Here is a 19027-nt window from a genome sequence, read left to right on the forward strand (position 1 = left end):
CATCAAAGACACATGTATAAAGAAGTTGGGTTTTGTTTTGGATATTTTTTGTTTTCTTTCCCTAATTGGAGGTTCTGGGATATGTTTTGGTGCCTGGAACAGAATGATTTTTTGAGGTTGTTACAGGACCCCTAACTTCTTGGCCCCTTCTCACTATTTACAGTTGGCTATTGCACTCAAGAAGCAAACTTCAAGAGTTTTGTCTAGCAGGTTTGTTTATTAATGAGCAAACCAGTACCAAGTTAAAAATTCAGACACTAGATTGTGGTTTACATTTCAGTTCTTTTATATTAGGAGAAAATTATTCCCTGCTAACAATTTCAGTTCCATATTATATCTACACTTCTTGGATGTATCTACAAGGCATATCAAGTAGTATGAACATGCGTGATAACAGATAAGAAACACTTTTAGTCAAAGAATCAAAAGCTTTACAACCTCAAACTTTCTATTGTTTCAGCTTTTCAGATGGCAGAAATACATTTTCTGGCATATGAACCTATTCAACTTGATATTTAGAAATACTCCTGGTACATTAAAAAGCTATTTACTGTGAGGGTGGTGAGGCACACTGGAACAAGTTGCCCAAAGAAGTGGTAAATACTTCATTCCTCGCAGTGTTCAAGGCCAGGCTGAACAAAGCCTTGGGCAACATGGTGTAGTGTGAGATGTCACTGGCAGGTGGGTAGGAACTAGGTGATCTTAAAGTCCTTTCCAACCCTAACTGTTCTATGATTCTATGATTATTAGCAAAGAGAAATGCTGCCAAGAAGCCTGTGCATTCTATAGGGCTACATTGAATACTAATTCATTAGCAGTGCCTGGTACTCGGCCTACTCTGATACTCAGCATATGTAGTAATAAAGCTCAGCAAGCAACTAACACACAGTTGTATATTACATGCCATCTCCTAAATATTCCCTATATGAAGAATGTCAGATCAATCTCATGCCAGGGAAAGAGAAAGCATTATATATTGGAGCTGGGAGATGCTAAATGGTTTCTTACCATTAGTGGAGAAAAATGAAGGCTGGAGAAAGTCCGTATTAATGAAATTAGTCCTTCTACACTTGTTCTGCAGAAGTAAAATACAAGGTTTTATTAAAGTGCATGTGAGCCAACAATTTTTTTTTTCATTATGTGAAATATCTGGTTACTCTTCCCAAAATGTTTTATTTATACATGATTTCACAGTAGCTTGAATTTTCTAATGCCATTTCTAAAATACATGCTTGTATCCAGATACATGGTCTCATTTTAAAAGTGCTGAATCCCCACATCTCCCACTGAGCAAACACAACTGAGATGATGCACAAAATTGACCTATTTATTTATGGTTATATCCAGTGTCCACTGAAATTAAGGAAAAAATAATTCCCTTGTGTGCAGGAAGAAGTAAATTTCTAAGTCGTTTAACTTTAAACATCCACTCGAAAGTTTGTCAAAAAAATCCTTAAAATGCAAAAATCAGAATTTAGTTAAAAAGTTGCACAGGAAAATGTTTGGTTCTGATAACTGATACTTATTTTGGAAAATGTGTTTCTAAGTCATTTTTATCATAATGGTTGTTGGTAAAGAACAGTTGCAAACCCCTCCTATAAATTCTAATATTTCTTTTTGAGAATATCATACAAAATTTTCCTTCCAAACTATTTCTGAGGGAAAAAAAAGTAAAAAATTCAGTGCATAAGGGAAACTAGGTATAACTTGGGAGTGATGAAAATACCCTTGAGTAATTGCACTATAATACCATTCAAACTATTTTCATATCTCAGCCTATTAATGCAGGCAGTTTTCTCACGGCCTCTCAGAAATTCTGTTTATACTGCGTCTGTCTGAACAATATGTGACTGAGAATGTTATTTATTTTACTTTTACATCATACTGGGAAGCGTTCATTGCCCTCTTTTAAAGAAGCATTTAGAACTTCCTGTTTCTTGTGAAAGAACTAAGTTTTCTTTTAAATTATGTGCAAAGCTGAATGAATTTGGAGGAAAAAAACCCTCACCTTTTGAATAACTTGCTCCAAAGAGCAGCATTATTTGTTAAACAAAGCAAATAAAACTTAAAAAAAAAAAAATAACTATTTGAACAACAAACCTTATGAAAACTATGCAGTACATATCTAATAAGCAGATCTGCCTGCTAATTTATGAATGCCCATGAGCCTTGTGCTTCCCTCTGTGTCCATCCTAAATAAGCTACATAAGCCTTTAGATATGCCTGTGACAGCCTTTACTCTTCTGCACTCATCACACTCTGCATAACCCTAGAACTACACCAGAGCAGCCTAGCTGAAATATTCAGGTAAAGCCCTGTCTGGCAGTGGTCAGTGAGCAGCCAGATAGCTTTCTGTGTCTTCTGTGTGACTTACAAGCTTGAAAGAAATCTAGTTCTTAATGATGCAATCCCAGTGTTCAATCCACTCTATCTGTAATGTAGAATTTTTTAAAAAGCCTACTTTTTAAATTAAGAAACTTTGAACATAGATTTTGCTTTGTAACAATGCAGGTTCTTTTTTCTAGATGTGACTGAAGAAATTTCTCAGTGTAAGAGAAAGTAGAAAGAAGTATTACCCTGTGGCAGTGTTCAAGCATACCTGTTTCTTCAATCTCTTTGGTGAATAATGGGAAAAGATGTAAGAAAAAGATATGTCCTATGGGAAGAAAACTTAAAGTGATTCAGCCTGGTGAGCAATAGGCGTAGCTTGAATTTTAAGCTTTCTACACCTAGCATTCTCCCTCCCCCTTTTTCTGGGTTGTTTTTTTATTTTCCCCTTTAATTCATTTAATATTTTTATTATTCACGTTCTATCATGATAAAATGATAAAATGATAAAAAGATATGATCATATTTTTAAATATAAAATAAATAAATTTATTTTTAATATATGTTATGTATATGTTATACATATGTTATATATATGTTATTTATTTATAATATATGTTATAAATACATATATTATAAATATATATAAATATAAAATATATATAAATATATAATGTTATAAATAAATAAAAATATATAAATGATAAAAATTATATGATCATATTTTTTTTCACAAAAGATGCTCATTCCCAGATACTATTCATTATTTATAACACTATGTGATAGAGTGTAAACTTTTCAGATATTCAAGGGATACACATTTTTGCACACATCAGTGTCTTACATTTAGTGTCATTTAATACAAAAATAAAGGACTATGCCATTTCCATATCCATCCTCCAAAAATGGCTTTCACAAGAAAATGTCTGTATTGCAAACAGTCTCTTCAGTGCCAGAAAAAACTCTGCTCTGTCTATACAACTCTACAGTTCTGCTGAGCTGGAGTTTTAAAGTTGCCTGCTTGTTCTTTCTTGTGTACAAGTCACATCACTGTGTGTTCCAGTGTCAATACGGTTTCCTCAGTAACTTATTTAACGCTTATTTAAGCATTCAACATTGTCCCACACGACATTCTTGTCTCTAAATTGGAGAGACATCAATTTGATAGGTTGGCCACTCAGTGGATAAAGAACTGGCTGGATGGCCACGCGCAAAAGAGCTGTGGTCAATGGCTCAATGTCTGGCTGGAGACCAGTAATGAGTGGTGTCCCTCGGGGATCGGTGTTGGGACCATTCTTGTTCAACATCTTTGTTGCTGATATGGACAGTGGGATTGAGTGCACCCTCAGCAAGTTTGCCGATGACACCAAGCTGTGTGCTTCGGTTGATACGCTGGAGGGAAGGAATGCCATCCAGAGGGACCTTGACAAGCTTGTGAGGTGGGCTGATGCCAACCTCATGAAGTTTAACCATGCCAAGTGCAAGGTCCTACACCTGGGTCGGAGCAATCCCAGGCACAGCTACAGTTTGAGCGGAGAAGAGATTCAGAGCAGCCCTGCGGAGAAGGTCTTGGGGATGCTGGTTGATGAGAAAATGAACATAGGCCAGCTTCAGTGTGTGCTTGCAGCCCAGAAAGCCAACCTTATCCTGTGCTGCATCAAAAGGAGCGTGAGCAGCAGGTCGAAGGAGGTGATCCTGCCCCTCTACTCTGCTCCTGTGAGACCTCACCTGGAGTATTGTGTGCAGTTCTGGTGTCCTCAACATAAAAAGGACATGCAACTGTTGGAACAAGTCCAGAGGAGGGCCACGAGGATGATCAGGGGACTGGAGCACCTCCCGTATGAAGAGAGGCTGAGAAAGTTGGGGCTGTTCAGCCTGGAGAAGAGAAGGCTGCGTGGAGACCTCATAGCAGCCTTCCAGTATCTGAAGGGGGCCTGCAGGGATGCTGGGGAGGGACTCTTCATTAGGGACTGTAGTGACAGGACAAGGGGTAATGGGTTAAATCTTAAACAGGGGAAGTTTAGGTTGGATATAAGGGGGAAGTTTTTTACTGTGAGGATGGTGAGGCACTGGAATGGGTTGCCCAGGGAAGTTGTGAATGCTCCATCCCTGGAGGTGTTCAAGGCCAGGTTGGACAGATCCTTGGGTGAGATGGTTTAGTGTGAGGTGTCCCTGCCCATGGCAAGAGGGTTGGAACTTGATGATCCTAAGGTCCTTTCCAACCCTAACTATTCTATGATTCTATGATTTCTGAGTTCATGTAACCCACTTTAGTTCATGTGAAAGAGGTTAGTATAAAATTTGCATCTACAGTTTTTATTGTACCACAGAAAAGGAAAACCCAGGCTCAATGGCGTTGCACATCTCCATAACTTCTTACTTCAGACATTTTAAAAGATATGATTTTTTTTTTTCTACCAAATTAACAAACCAAAGTTTCTCTGAAATAATATATACTTCCTGTGAAATATTTGCCAGTGATCTCTGCAAGCGTAAAAATACCCTCAATCAGTGGATTTTAAATGACTGTCGTAAACCCTGATATAGTAGATGTAACATAGGCTTATATTAAATAGGCAATATTTACAGCAGACAAACTGAAAAAATCCAAATCTGCAATCCCTCAAGGGAAACAATAAACAAAAAGAACAGCTTCTCTAAAAGCAAAGGTGATACTTGGAAAAAAGAAGGAAGAGTTAACACATCATCTTCTGGTTAAAACAGTATAAAAAGTTACCATCTTGAGTACCTGGCTTTTTTGTAGACTTCAGAATAGGCTGAATCAACAAACACTATTTCAGTCACTAAAAGGCTAATTTCTAAATACTTCCTCAGGGAATATCAGTGCCAAAGCCCTGGAAACTGTTGTAAAACTATGGATAGTAACATTTTATTCCCAATATTTTTGTCTATCTTGGTGTACTGATTGTGTGGGCACATCAATTAATGCAAGCAGAACCCAGCAAAAGTTGCCAAACTCCATTGTATCTTGGAGGCAGAGTAAGAGATCAGCAACAAAAATACATGTATAACCCACACTTCATTTCTGAACACTGTTCTACATTTAACAGCAAATGAATGAAACTGTACATCTACTTCAAATTTCTGGAGCAAGAGATCTTCTGAGACTGTGCAAAAAAAGGTCTTGATTTGTGAATCGTTATGTTGAATTCTGATGCAGGAGAATTATCCACTGGATGTACATCTTGTTTTGTTACTGTAAGCCAGGTAAGACTGTGAGGGAAGGCCAGGCATTCAAATAATTCACCTCACAATTCATTAAAATGTGATTATAAGGCCACAAAGATGTAGAAATCCTTAGCAAGCTCCAGGATACTCTTCATGGACAGTCAATGTCATCATTTTTCCATAAAAAGGGAAAACAAAAAAAAAGCTACAAGATATGATAAAGTCATCTCAGATAATTTGCAGTTTTCATGTAGTAGGTGGTATGGTGCCTTTGTGTTGGATATAAAGGTGGGTGTTTTCTCTTTTTCATATATTTTGGAGACATGTAAGAGAACATAACTCAGTGACAGAAGTTCTTTCAAAAAAAAGGCTGTTCCCTTTTTGAAAACTAAAACCAGGATTTCCTTTCCATTTGTTAAGGCTGAAAATAAGAAAAACTTTAATTTCAAGGAAAAGGTGATCAGACCAGGAGTAAATAATTTTGAAAATTCTTTCCTGTCAATAAATACCTCCATAAACTCACAAAAATTTCTAGTGTAGCAGACAAGACATAAGAGGATGATTGCTCCACTCTTCTAGGCTCTGGTGAAACTCATATAAAGTGTTAGGTAGCCCATTTTAAGATTAAATTAAGAGAATCTGAGAGAGGATATATGAATCATCAGAGGATTGGGAAAAAAATGAAGCAAGAGGAATGGTTAGAGGATCAACTGTTGCTTAGAGAAGTCTTAGGAAGAAAATGATGACACTTCAAGTATGGAAAAGGTTGCTAAGAAGAAGACTGTGATGAGTTGTCCCACAAGAAGGGGAACAAAGAGCAGTTGCCTTAATTTACAGCAGAAACTCATGTTGTATATTGGGAAAGATTTAATAACTGTTAGTAGAGCTGAATAATAGGGTCCAGTGCTGGGAAGTGGGGCTCTCCTGGATCTGCCTGGGCGCAGAGAAAAGAAACAGGCACAGGGGGAGAAGCAGCATCTTTCAGAAGTATTTTACTTGGTGCCACCACACAGCAGGAAGATGGACTAAATACTCATCTTTGTTGTTGCTCCTACATTGCTATTATTAGTGTGATTTTCACGCACTTTGTCACAAGCTTGCAGTGAAATACCACTATGAAGAAAATGTGTGCTGGAGCTTCTGTGTCATGGACACAGAAGCAGTTCATATACTATATGTAGTTCATATACTATAAAGTGCTGCTGGGTTATCAGCTCAAAAATACATCAGTGTCAAAAGAGTGTCACACTTGTGTCTAGTTTTTACAGACCTGCAACCAATGATACTTGTGTGTCTTAAGGTAGAATATATTTTTTCTCTGGAAATTAATGGAACCACTCTATTATGCTTGGCAATGCTGTAAACACTGTGTTATATTTACTATGTAATATATATCTAGTTAATGGCTAATGTACATTTAAATAGAAGAGATGTGGGACTCCAGCTTATAGTTACTCTTATTGAAAAATCTTATTGAGTTAAATAGGAATAAAATACATGTGTTTTCATAGAAATTACTCAAAACCCAAGAGAACCAAATAATGAATGAGATTCTTTCAACAGAATTTTTACATGGAACAGGATGTAGAACAGAACTCTATAGTAAGAACATAATTTTCCATTAATTTTCCATTTGATTGTCTTGGCTGTTTTAAAAATACTATACAAATGCAATTTTGGTTTTGTTAAATACTTTTGGACTTTTTCATGCACACAATACACTCACTCAATTTTTCTGTCTAATAATTTTGTGTCTTTTTCTCTTCAAAGAGCTGGCTGAATATAAAGCCAAGCAAGAAGATATTCTGATAAAATAATTTGATGCTTAAGCTTCTAAATAAAAATGCCTGTGGCTATAATGTCATTTCTCATGGTCATAGAGAATATCCTTCCGTCCAGTTACTGCCTCTATTGAGTATACTGTTCTCCAAAAATCAAAGAGGCTAGAAGAATAAAGAAGCGGATGCAGAGTTTTCTGTGCCTTTACATACTTATGATTTGATAGGTCTTGGACTATCTCTTGGACATCAGAAAAGCTAACATAGAAATCCATAATTCAATAAGCAGTAGATCTAAACTGAAATCAAACTTTTACATTAAGATAAACCTGGGAAGTCTGGGCAAAGGGTACACTGTGGGTCAGAGACTGGTAAAAGTGTTGCCTATGGCAGATCTTTCACTTCTGTTCACAAGCTTTATACAAAAAAAAAATTAAACTAGGGAAAAAAAGAGGACAAAGTCTAGAAACATCATATTCAATTAAGTTATATTTTGTACTAATTTGCTATATAATTGCCAGCTGCCCTGACTCAAGAATTTATAGTCATAGTAATCATAGACTCAGCACAATATTTTTATAGTCCCACTTAGCACCCAGTACAAGGCTTATCTCTGCTCAAACAGCAATTCAAAATATTCAAAAACAATTCAAAATGGCAAATCCCTTTTTAACTGGACAAGATGAAAAGATATACTTGAACATTTGTTTTGGTGAAAAATGGCAAAATTCACATTTTATTTTCAGAACAGGCAGAGCAGCTCTCAGACTGTTAAGGAAGCTAAGATCAAGCCACAGTAAATACTGTACAAACTTTCCTTATAAAGTAGCAATTTGAATCTGTGTTTCCTTGATGAAAGATATCTGATATATTTTTTTAAAGCTTCAGACTTGAAATATAAGGATGTGAATTTTCATCTTCTACAGCCACTGATCTTTTATTATAAACAGAACTTCATATTATGCTTTCATTTTTAAAAAATCCTGAGGTATAACCTTATAAAAGAAGCCATAAAAAAAAAAAAAATAATGATCTCAGGCAGACTGAACTTTCTTTCAAGATTCAAAGAATATTTTTAAAATCTACAAAACCATTTTGCTGTCTCCAGCATATTTGGCAGTTACATTTCATACATTTTCTATTTTTTTAGTGACACCAATTTTATTCTCTTTTAATCTGCAACATACTGTAATAAATCATTAATTCACTATTTGAATAACAAATTATGCAAGGAAGCTTCTCACTTTGGAAAAAAACACCAAATTATCTCAATGAACACAAAATCTGAGAGGTCTTGGGAAGACTTGCAGGAAGGAGGGGGAATTTCAGTAGATGGTGGGAGCTGCACTACTCTGTACCAAATTCATATTAAATGGCTGTCCTATAATATTTGTGGAGAGGAATTGAAACATACTGAGAAATGAGGCAATGAAGTAAAGTGGTGGCAAGGGATGAAATAGAGATCTAACCCCAGAGCAACACATCTTGTTGTCATAGCTGAATAGTTGAGCTCATCAGGCAGTTCAGGCTGTTGAGCCTCTCTGCCTGGCAATGCCATCTCCTTCATGGCATGGTACTGCTTATAGTGAAAGGTATAAGAGATCCCAGTGACTTCAGGTGACTTCAAGTTCAGTACTTCAAGCCATGGGAAAAAAAATAAAAATGTATTAAGGTTTTCTGAATGCTAAGTAACCTTACCTTGCCCCTGAAAACCTGCTGTAATCCATAATCCAGAGGTTTATTCTGTTGGAGCAGAGGGAATTCAACATCTTTGGGACACAGAAGGAGAAGTGAAGCTGCAAAATGGACTCTAAACCATATAGATTTCTCTCCTGGATGTGTACTTGACAAATAGATTATGATTATTAGATAGGTACTTCAAACTAAATAGTAGGTGTCCTTTAGGCTAAAATACAGACTAAATTAAAGCCAAAGTTTGAGAGGTGAAAAAAAAAAAATTAAAACCACCAAAAAAATAAAAAAAAGGAGGCTTTTGTGAGGCCTGAAATATTGCCCAAAGTCCTCTAACTTATTAGAATTTTCTTGGATGCATTTTTAAAACCTGTTTTTCTCCTTTCTATTTTCCAATTTGAAAAAGAATTTGTTATTTTTGTGACTTAGTTCTACTGCTTCTTTTGCCAAATGTTTCCCATTTTGACATAAAAATGGCATTGCTGGCTGTGAATGGGTTGCATACAGTGAACTCCTCCTTGGAGAGCTGAATTTTCTAATTTTGACTGAAAGATAGGTAATTCTTCTTGCAGAACTGATTCAAACAGTTTGGAGGAGACACAGGGTACAGGAACACTATTGAAGGCCTTTAACAACATGACAAATGCCTGTTTCAACCTGTCCAAGTCTCAAGATCCAATTCACAGTGGTTTGGTTTTATAAATGAAGAATGACCTTTGAATAGGTCTTTGCTTGCAAACATATGTGTGGCATTTTCAGAGACAAGCTTTTCATCTTGTTAAAAAGAGCTGATAGTTTCATTTTGAAAAGTCTTATTTAATTGTTACATGTAAGGCAAAACAACTCCATCCTTACATTTAGTTGATAGAGTCAAACTAGTTCAATGTACTGAGATTTTCAGAAGATATTGGTTGGTGTGGGTGCCTGGCTGTTTTCTATGTCTATCCTCCAGTACGTTATGCGATACCCGGTTTTCAAACACTGCTCTTCAAAAGTCAGATCTATTAGAGATTTTTGAAAAACTGTCAGCCACTTTCCCAGACCTTGACTTAGATCTCAAAGGGTTTGAGTTCCTGGTATATTATGGTAGATGATGATGAGTCAAGAAATTCAGTGCCTACATTTTGAAATGGCATAAATCACAGGATGTTGCAATTTCAATAGGATTTTATGATTTATGTGTCTGGGGGTGTGTGCCAGCATGCTTATAAATTCATCTATTGCATACACAGGTCTAAAAAGAAAAACCCAAACAAAAAACAACTAAAATCCCCCAAAATGAGACAAATATATACAAACCAAGAATATTCATTATCACAATTTAACTTTTATTCAATTGAAACACAATGGACATGTATGTTATCCTCTAAATGAAAATGTAGCTGGTCTTTTTGGAACAGAAATTTTCTCCAAGAACATAGTATGGAACAAAGTAACTAAAAAACATGCTGCAAAGAAGGAAATAAAACAATTAATAACGTTGAAAAAGGATAGCCTTCTTTTTTTTTTTCTGATTACCTATAAACATTCTGCTGTACTTTGATGGCTGAAGGAACTCCTGTTACATTAAAAGTTTTTACATGTAGAATTAAAGTTTGTTTTATTTAGGAAACCTCATTATGTTTTATCCAGGTTAACTATAGAAAATTACCGTTGAAGAGCATCAGTGAAATTATTTGGTCAGCAGAAGAATAAACGTAGAACGTGCTTTAAATAGTAGTCAAAAGAAGGCACATATCTGATTAATGCCAAGTTAATGTTTCTTCAAACGCAATGGATATTTTGTACACTGCTTCCTGAACAATACTGTAACATGGAAGTATGTGATGGCTGATGACCCCAATTCCAAGTGACCTTGGAAGAAATCTGATTCTATATTGATAGAAAAGGATGTTTCAAATATTCAAGATTTTTTTTTTTTATTATGAGCTATGTTTTGAAAAGATTTATGTTCTACTTTTCCATGTCTTCAAATCAGGCAAAATTTGAGTACAGTGTAATGTGTTCTCATGATCACTTCTCCATCCTAAATGCTAGATATCTTCTATGCTAATTGGATTCTGCTCCCACATCATTATTTTTATTATGTTTTTAAATTGACTCAAATGTACATCTTTTTCATTTGAACCCCACAGGACACACCCTGTTTAGACAGGGCTGGTTCTCATGTAACTCATCACCAATTCACCTTAAGATTCTCAGTAGTTCTCTATAGTAAGGTCACATAATACAAACAAAACCAGTAAGTTTTGTAATGTCATTGCATCTTCAAAGTCACCATTTCATATGTTTAGCTGAAGTTAGAAATTATGTATTTCCTCAGCAAATTGCCAATGTATAAAAGCAAGCATTTTAATGCACACACAGACACAAATGCTGCTGTAAAGGTCCTTTTTTTCTATTCTGCTCCTTTTTTTTCAGGACTTTCCTCAGTAATGCAGTTATTAGCTTCCCTGAAAAAGTCTACTGCCTGTGACGACTACACTGAAAATCAAGGATGACCTGTCCATTCACATGTTTTTCATAATCTGGGAATAGGCTGTTCAGAGCTGCACAGGATGTGTCTCAGTTTGCATGCTGGTTCATAACCCCTGACTAACTGATGACATGCAAGAAGTACAGTTCCAACATCTGCATGAATTACTGTCATCCTTTTCTAGGGCATTGTGTAATCCAGCTAGGATGACGAGGTTTGTCCAGAGCATGATCTAAGGGCTATTGAAATGAGAATCAAGGTTTGGATTTTTCATCTGAACCTTGAAATGGTTGGACTGCAACTCAAGATACTGCAAAATATGAAGAAAGGCCAAAATCAGATGAAACAGCTGCTCACTTGAAATTTCACCTCCTCTTACGTAAACTAATCCTTTCTTCTCTCCAGTCATCACTGCCTTTTTCATGGCCCACATTCCCAGTGACACACTTTCTTGGGAAGGTGGCTTCTATGAGGGAGTTTTAGCCTCCTGGTACCTTTTCTGAGGGGCATCTGTCAGCAGACTCTTTCCTTCATGTATGAGATTTTCTGGAGAGCAGGAGACTGTTGACACTTGCACAGAAGCCAAGCAAGAAACAAAACGTAATGCTGTCTATCACTGTAATGCAGCAAGTGGAGCACCTGACTATACCTGAGAGGTATATCAGTGTGTGCAACAACAAATGTTTTTACATATGTTTTCTTTATAGTAAATTAAAGGCGAAGAGGTAAAGTCAAAGTGAGGTTCTGGTGTCTTTGGTCCACAATCACTTTCGTCTCACCCATCTAGGGTGTCTGGAGCTGGGAAGATTCAGGCAAAGCCTAGTTTTACCCATTTGCTGCTTTTCTTGAGGGAGAGAGGCAACAGTGATCTCTAAATGTATGTTTATTCTACAAAAGCATGAGGAATAATTAGGACAGGCTTCCTGCTCAAGGGTGGAAGGTAAGTTCAGAGCATTTGAAATCATCATGAGTAGTAAGACTACATTGATATGTGGCTAGCTTCTGCAGCTGCTGGATACACCTGCACAAGAAAATTTGATTCAGGAGAGAATAGAAATGCCAGCAGAAAGGAAAGCTTATGTTGAGTCCATTAACAGATTGGACTTTCCAAAGAAAAGAGACCAAAGTAAAAGATGTAATCACACACTGGATACTTCAGCTGAAGATAAATTGACTTTGTTTCCTACGGTGACCTTGTAGATCCCACAGATTCCCTTCAGAAGGAGCAGGGAGATGACCATGAGGGGTACACAGTACATTATCTGGCAGAGTGGGAAAGGGAGAGGAGGGAAGACAGACAGTGAGGGAAGAGACTATACCTTCAAACAGAAGGCTCTCTTTTGAAGTTTTGTTGCATTTAGTTCAAACAGTTATACAAGAAGCGCTTTCACAGAAAAATAATGCTACTGGTAGCACACATCCAAAATCTGTAAAATCAATCTTTTTGCTCTGTAGAGATGTCAAGAAGTTCAGAACTACCATTTGTGAAGTTACAGAATGCTGAAGAAAACTTTGGTACTGAGAACATCCAGAAATTATATTTCAGCCTCTTTTGCTACTTTGTCAGCCTGTGCCTAGGTCAATATTTACCTGGATCAATGTTTGCTAAATTTGGGTCAGTATTTACTTGCATTTTTAGTAGAGGAACTCCATTGCTATGGTAAGAACACTTTACTACAGGTGATTGGAAGAAATTACTGTGCCTAGTGTAGAAAGGAGAGGAGAAACAGGCAGTGGTATATTAGAGAACATGGAGGATGCCATGCTAGTAAAGCCTAGGCATGCGATACAGGGGAGGTGTAGAAGGTCCCTGAGAGACAGCCAAACAAGGAATTTGATTCAATCCTTCCTGATGGAGATTGGCACTTACCTGGCTTGTTCATGAGGACTTTGAGGCAGGTTTGCCTGCCCATCTTTTTTGCCACAACAACACTAATCATTCTTTGATCATCAAAGCTAGGATCTATTAGAAGACAGCCCAAGAAAAAATGCTTTTTTCTGTAGTGGAAACTTAGAATGAGGAAGACCCTGAGTCTCTGGGCCACCATGTTCCTTCAGGACAGACCCTGTCCTCCTGCTTTGGTTTTCTTCCAGATATATTCTGGATTGCAATAAAGGCTACTTTTTTTTTTTTTTTTTTTTCCCCAGGCTCCCTAAAAAAAATAAGCCTTTCTCTCCATGCCCAGGGGCAGATTATGTCAACTCCCTGTTCTTCTGAGGAGTCTGCAACCTGTGCTGGCAGCACTGAATGCCTGCCTGGTGCCTCTCTCCCAGCCCAGCCCCACTTTCCAGGAGCAATTCCCCAGGGAATGTTTGCTTCCTACATGGCATCTGTTCATCTCCTTCCTGCAGAGGCTTCCAATGGACCCAGGCAGAGCAGTCAGTGGCAGGCAGGCAGGCTTCCTGTCTTCTCTCCCACCATTGACCTTTGAAAGGTCCACAAAATAAGCTGTGAGTAAATGAAGCAGATGCTATCTATCAAAATTTAATAAAAAGACTGTTATATAAGTAACATTAAAATGCAGTTGCCTGTAACTTTCTGGAAATCAATATTAGGAGCAGCATGTAGCCCTGTAAGTTTCTTAAATTAGAGTAATAAAATTATCTAGAAGCCACAATTGTTCTAATAATGATTATTTTTGTATTGGCTAGCTGTAGTCAAAGTAGGTCAGATTGGGAAGGGGAGCTTATCAATGCTAGGCCCTGACTATAGTCATGGGCCTTAAAATTATATAATGATTTCATATCATTGTTGGGTTGGTTTTTTTTAATAGTTGTTTATCTCCTGAGTAACATAGCAAGGGGCATCAGAAACGGTTCCACATTCCCGTAAAAGCATGGAAATATCGTGTAAGAATTAATAGTGCTCTGCACCAATATTCAGTGTTGTAAGCCCTCTCCCATTCAGTTGTTCAGTCCTCCACATACTCCACTTTGCACTTCAGGAGGGCATGAATGCCTAACATTTTACCTATTATCTATTTACCTATTTAACATATTACCCTTTTACCTATGGCTATTAACCTATTAACCTCAGGTATAGACAGCATGAATGTTCTCATAATTCCTGAAGGTGGTAACATTTTCTCCCTCTGAGCTACTTGGGATGGACTTCATTAAAGAGAAAGTAGGGGAATTCTCCCTCCATGGGCAGCAGTTCCTCCACAGGCAGACTGAGAGTCCCCAGTCCACCCAGCAGGAACTCTGTGCTCTACCTGTTCCCACCTCAATCTTCATGCATTTGTTTGACTTTTCTTAACTCCCAAAACAAAAAAGAAGAGGAGGTGGCTGTCCGTCCTCTCCTGTGCCTCCAAAGAGATGACTTAGCTATTAAATTATATCACCTTTCAACCCCATAACAGACACCAGAACAAATGCATTATAATTTTACTGGGAAAGGATATGAATGGGTTTTGTGAAACAAACTGACAACAAGTTTACCCTGACCTGTTCCTCATCAAAATCTTTCTTTGAAATGTTTTTAAACACCAGATGCAGCTAGTGACCAAGGTTCAAATAACTGACATTACTAAGATGCAGCCAAGATTTCAGCAAGCCTCATGGCGACACTTCTGGACAAAGATAAGGCTTTGTTGTAAGCATGAAAGCTTGGAACATCACTAATCATATGTAGAAAAATGTCACAACAAAAATCGTTAGCAGTCTTGAATCCAGTGAAAAGGCAGAGGGAAGAAGTTAGCTCAAGGACTAGGAGTGAATAAATGATCCTTAACTTTTAGAGTGAACTCTATAAAGAAGCTGTAATGTAAGATATCTGATTATAGCTTTGGGCTACACTGACCAAACCTATGAACTATTCTACCATGTTTTCTTCCACCAAAAGTGGACAATTATGAGTTGTTTTAATGTCTCTTCTTGAAATTAAATGAAGAGAATAGATAAAATTTTCAAGAGTTTATTGTGTTTCTAAGAATTAGGACTTCTTTTAAACATCATTTCACATTTCACATTTCACATTTAGGCTTTAATTTCAGATTTGCACCTGGTCTTAGCCTGGGGGCAGAAATAAAAGGATACAAGTCAAAACACAGAGACACAAGCCTCCAGTATTTAGATAGGACAACTAACAGCAAAGGGAAGCTACACATGTTCACAATGTGTTTTTAATTGCTAAATAAATAGTAATTATTGTATTTGCTCTCAGTTTGCTAGGATTTAAAAATTTTGCAGGAATAGAGAAATCACATTTTAGGTTCTGTTGATATTTGCATCAAACCAGAAACTGCTAAATTAAAATATAAATCTGAACAACAAGTAGGATACATTTTTCTTTTCATGCTTCAAAAAAATCTTCACTGTCTCTTAAAAAACCCAGAAAACCAAGAAAAAATGCTCAGCCCCAAAACCCAATTAAAGCTAATTTCCCTTCTGCTTTGCTGGTCTGGTAAGAAAGAAGTAAAAAAAAGCAAAGTTTATATAAACCAGTTCTAACCACAAATGCTAGAATCGTTCCACTAATGAAAACACGATTTTCATATATGTATAAAAAATGCAGTAGTTTGAAGAAATGCATCAAAGCTCTATTATTAGCCAAGATAATAGTATATTCCTATGTATTACTTGGTTTGACAATAATATAACATAAGCAAAGGCAGGTTGATATCTGTTTAAATAGTTTTACCTAAAGCTACCCTTTTTTTTTTCTGATATTAATCTCTACTTTGACTAACTCCAAATTTAATTTTATATCATTTCCTTGAATTAGAAATACTATAAACAACAGGAACAGCCAAATATTTTTCCCAGTAATGAGTCAGAAAAAAAACCAAAGTTAAAACCAAAAAAACTTTACTGAATGTACGTTGTAACGACATAAGTAAGATGAATTACAGCTAAGAATCTGTCTTATAGTGTACAAGTAGTTTAGGATTCTAAACAGACAAAAAAGAAAACAAGCAAATGAAAAAGAAAAAGGAGGAAAAGAAAGCAAAAGAGCTGATAAAGTTTCTGGCTACAATACAGGAGACATATCATTACCATATGATCTAATGTGGGTGTCAGCCTGGATTGTGTTCATTGAGAGAAACCTTATTTTTTAACTGTGCTATGGAATAGAAGCAGGAGGGTTTTTCCACCAAGTGACAGTCACTGAGCTGAACTTACCCCCTCCTCCTTTCCACACCTGCAAAGCCTTTTGCCTGGGTTGAATATTTAGTTTAATTGCATCTCAGCTTTGAGAGCTCCTGTTGCAAATCCCTGGATTAAAAGGTACGGTTTTTCAGTAATTCTCCTGAACTATGCTGCACTAATAAAACTTCAGGCAAGTCTACGGCAAGAACTAGTTGAATTTTAAGAGAAGCGAGGAAGAAATCCTACTAAATGTTTAGCAGTGTTAAGTTTTGTATCCAGCACTTTTGTTTCTTGGGAACGTGAGAATACATTCTCAAGGACTGTGCAGATTTCCTACTGTTTATTTGACTTTTCTGCTTCTTGTTTTGATTTGTATAAGCACTGCTATAGTCCTTCTTTTTCCTTACTGTAAACTTTTGCAGCAGTATATTCTTTGTTTGAAATCCAGTGTTTAGAATCGGTGATGTAGTGAGAGTAAAAAATGTGTGAGTACTTATATTTCTGTTTTAAATTGCACTACGTGATTTCTTTTTCATTTGTATTTCTTCATTTGTATTCCAAACATTAATGAATATAATTTCGGTTTCAGAGAAAATAATATGTGCTAGTTAGTTAAATGGGCTCAGTGTATGCCTTTGTAATGTTAGAAAGTGCTATGTTACAGTGTACAAACAAGGGACTTACATTTAAAGAAAGTTCCTACAAGTGAAATAGTAGAAAAGAAAATTCTTGGAGCTGAAACTCCTGTTAACAGAGTTTTAATCTCTTTAAAACTTCCAACTCCTCTGTGTGCACATTTAGACTTTATTACACAAAATGGGTAAAACATGCAGTGTAGGGTTTTGTTGGTTTTGGATTTTTTTGAAACTGCATATATAGTTTGTCTTTTGTAGCATTTTAAGAGATGTGTGACAATAGGTGAACTAATATTTAAAACTTAATACAAAGGTAAACTGACAAGAAGACCACCAATACAGGGGTGACGTGAACTGATGAAGCATATTTCCAGTGGTATTTTAAACTGAAATGTGGCCAAGTCTATGGTATAGTTTCCTCTGTTTGTGGAAAAGTCTTCCTCATTGTAAACACATAATTAAAGCAAATTTAAACAGTTATGTCCTGCAGACATAAATATTGTGTCACAGACATTTAAGGATTCAGATTCCACTCCCCACCCCCCTACCCCATTTCTTTTTCTGAGCAAAATGTAAACATTTCTTACTAGTATAGTTTTGTATATGTCTTTTTCTCTGTTTATGTTCATTTACACATGCAGACAATAGGAACAGATACATGTGCCTGCTGTACAAATATCAATATGAATAAAGATATGCAGACACATATCTATTCCTATTTCCTGATTAATAGTTTGTGTCTGTTATTTTCTCTGCTGTGTCCTTAGATTAGATAGTTGATATCCTTTGTTATCCTTTACACACAGTTCTTACTGATATTATTCTGGTTTTGACAAAACATAGACCAAAGGAAAAGGCCTAAGACAGGGTTTAACTGAGATAAGTAAAGTCATCAATATTAATGTGAATAAGAAGTAAAGTGTAATGACACTTCCAAAGTGCGTTTACATTGTTTTGGGTTTTTTTTCGAGGGGTTGTAATTTAACTCCAGGATAAGATCCTGACTGTGCATTCTTAGGAGGGACAGTGCTTCAGCAGTGACCCTGGGGGAGGAGAAGGGTGGGAATACAAGCAGTTTTAAGTATTTAAAAATATTTTTTAAATGTCCAAATACATAAAAGGGAGCTGGGAAATCTCTTTAAAAAGTCCTGATTGCCAGTGTTAGTGTGTGGCATTCCCAGTGTTTACTGAATATGTAAATGTACATTCTGAAAAATGAGCTGTACTGGGGTAATGTTTTATTGATCATTTTCATAAGGCAGATAATTATGATGAATGGTGATGATTTAGCAAGTTGTCCTCCCTTTTCAAAGTATTAATGTATTGCATTGTTATTTTACAACAATTTGTACATAATAATCATTATTTCAAAAGTCTTGTTTTAGATTAAACCGTGGTAAGATCTCACCACCACGTATTAACACCAGTTTGCTGTGACATCCTTACTTGTCTGCATGTACCCTGTTTGCATCATGGGGGTGTTGCTGGAGAAGGGACACAGCCCCACCGTTGGTGGGGGAGTCAGGGCAGAAGGAAGCACAGGAGGATGGCCCACACAAAGACACAGCCTACATGATCAAGTTTGCAGAGCACTGAGTTGGGCTGAGAGGACATGTTAAAATGCTCTGACCCTCTAGCTGACATTGGGGTCTGTGAAACCCCTCTGTGCATGCAATAGATAATATGTCTGCTCCAGGAATGGAAAATGCTTTCTGGTCCAACTAAGAAACCAACTGTGTCTCTTAAAGAGACAACAGAAGAACAGAAGTGGTGCTTTTCTCCATGGGAATTCACATTGAAGTCTTTGGGACATATAAAGATGCTAGAAATCCATCTTC

At 36.7% G+C, this 19027-nt stretch overlaps 1 protein-coding gene across 1 annotated transcript in view; it reads left to right on the forward strand.

Moving 5' to 3' along the window:
- Window positions 1-16476: 16476 nt before the first annotated feature.
- The window catches only part of DCN (decorin), a 40763-nt gene continuing 38212 nt past the window's right edge, over window positions 16477-19027 (forward strand). Inside the window, exon 1 of the mRNA XM_061454599.1 lies at window positions 16477-16692. The gene's annotated coding sequence lies outside the window, so the exon portion shown is untranslated. The remainder of the gene's footprint in view (window positions 16693-19027) is intronic.

The sequence above is a fragment of the Pezoporus flaviventris genome, unplaced genomic scaffold (assembly GCF_033815535.1).
Source record: "Pezoporus flaviventris isolate CSIRO_AGI_PZ_B2104156 unplaced genomic scaffold, CSIRO_AGI_Pfla_v1 ptg000016l, whole genome shotgun sequence".
Taxonomy (NCBI): Eukaryota; Metazoa; Chordata; class Aves; order Psittaciformes; family Psittacidae; genus Pezoporus; species Pezoporus flaviventris.